Raw genomic sequence first — 2,162 nt, forward strand, 5'->3', positions numbered from 1 at the left:
GTGGCCCCACTGGGCAGGACGAACGCCTTCAGTAATGAGAGGGGAAAGAGAGGCCTCACGAATAATTCGGCCCCGCTTGGAAGAGCCGGCTGGCCCTTTCCCACAGGACAGTGACCACGAACAAAGCAAACGCAACCGGCTTTCTCGACTAAGGTTTTGGGAGGGAGTCATTGGGCCCTGGAGAAAGTCTTTCTCCAAAGTGACCCTTGGGGGTGGGGAGAGTCCAGAGACATGGGGTTGAGTCCCAGCTCAGACTCTTCATCACGGGGGAACCTCGAGCAAGTCGTTTGCAGGCTCCGAGTCTCGGTATTTAAGTCACCCTGAGTCCTGCTGCTGAGCTTTCCCTGTTGAAGTCACTGTCAGGTCTGTGGCCTCCTCGGAAAGGGTCAGGATCTCGACACGTAGTGGAGGAGAGGCGCACACAAGAGATAATCACACCGCAAGAGGCAAGAACAGACGCCTCCCAGCACCACGGAGGCTGCAGCGCAGCTAGTCTCGGGACGGAAAAAACCACCATCCTGCGTGAACTGAGCGGAAACACACACAAGGCCGCAGAGGCAACTGTGGTAAATTCCTCTGTTTCCTATCAGATGCCCTTCATCTGTTTCTCCGCTTTCTTCACTCCTTCGTTTCTTGGGACCCCTTTGCCCAGGACCTGACTAAAAGTCTCGTATGGGATCCCTCTCTACCTACAGAGTGAAGGTAGACCCTCGGGGTGTGATTTCAGAATTACACTGCCAAAGGCAGCCAAGGTATCACGAGAAAGCTGGGTGTCACAGGTGCTGCCCCCCAAAGTCTCTGAAAGTCCTAAACCCGAGGGTCTGCCTTCACCCTGTAGGTTCAGAGACCCCACGAGAGACTCCTGGGCAGGTGGCAAAGGCTGGGATTGACTCTGCACGGCGGGAGGCATGGGTTTGGGCCTACTCCACCTGCATTTGTCTTGGGACTCAGGCAGAAAGGGCAGCGATTATCCACGCCATGCTTTCCTCGCGGTTAGTGCAGAAGGCACCAAAGCCCAAGCCAAACCACGCAAACACATTAAAGTCTTTGCTCGTTTCACATCCACCAACATCCCACTGGCCAAAACAGGCTGCATGGCCAAGTCCCACCTCAGTGAGACGGGGCAGTGACCTGTGCCTCCGGTGGGAGAACACTCTGGGTTTTTACTTGCTGAGTTGCAGCTGGGTCAAAGAAAGCCAGAAGTTCATGGCTGAAGGGGGCCTTCACACATCGGGGCATCCTCTGTGTCCTAGGCGCTGGCCTGAGAACAGGGGACAAGGAAAAAGGTCAAAGCAAATGTTGTATTCATTTGTAGTTCTATGCATTGACAAGGCCTGGCGGTGATAAGTACCTCTAGCGGCCAGATCTGGGTCTCTGAAGACCATTGTCCAATACAAGAGTGGAGCAACTTAGAGAAATAATTGGTTGATTCCAAGGGTGGGTAGAAAGTGTAGTCTACAGCCATGCCACGCTGAATAGGCCCCATCCCGTCTGATCTCGGAAGCTAAGCAGGGTCGGGCCTGGTTAGCACTGGGATGGGGGACCACCCAGGAAGACCAGGTGCTGTAGGTGTAAAAAATTAAAAAAAAAATAAATAAAGGGATTGTAAGCTGACAAGGTCCTTGCAATCTGTGAGGTTGATTGAGGGTTGCCTCGCAAAAAAAAAAAATATATATATATATATATAAAATATATATATATATACACACACACACACACACACACAAGATGGATTAGGTCGTCTTATGCTGGAAAGAAAACTGTGAAAACTGTGAAACAGCGAAAAGCTAAGGGAGTCACATCAAAGGGACCCGGGGTCAACTTGAAAGGGTTTCCGCCAGCAGAAGATGGGAAAATTTTAGCAACGAAAAGAATAACAAAACAGTAAATTGAGACCCATCAGATAAACAAAAATTCATGAGTTCGAAATGATACTTTATGAAAGAAAAGATTATGGGTCTCCCCTAGAGATTGCTAAGTCTTAAATTCATTACTTCAAAAATTGGTAAATAAAGCAGGAGCGTCAACATTTTATTCTGCATTTTCTGTCTGTGAACCTGTATTTTGGGGTGACCCAAGAGTCGCCGAGGAAATTTCTTCTTTATATAGGAATTTCCACTATTGAAAATGCAGAAGGAATGGTAAAATTTTATTCGTGACCC

At 49.2% G+C, this 2,162-nt stretch overlaps 1 pseudogene; it reads left to right on the forward strand.

The window, feature by feature from the left end:
• Positions 1–1,453: 1,453 nt before the first annotated feature.
• On the forward strand, positions 1,454–1,572 carry LOC118602596 (annotated as a pseudogene).
• The last annotated feature ends 590 nt before the right edge of the window (positions 1,573–2,162 follow it).

This window comes from Rousettus aegyptiacus, unplaced genomic scaffold (assembly GCF_014176215.1).
Source record: "Rousettus aegyptiacus isolate mRouAeg1 unplaced genomic scaffold, mRouAeg1.p scaffold_m13_p_4, whole genome shotgun sequence".
Classification (NCBI taxonomy): domain Eukaryota; kingdom Metazoa; phylum Chordata; class Mammalia; order Chiroptera; family Pteropodidae; genus Rousettus; species Rousettus aegyptiacus.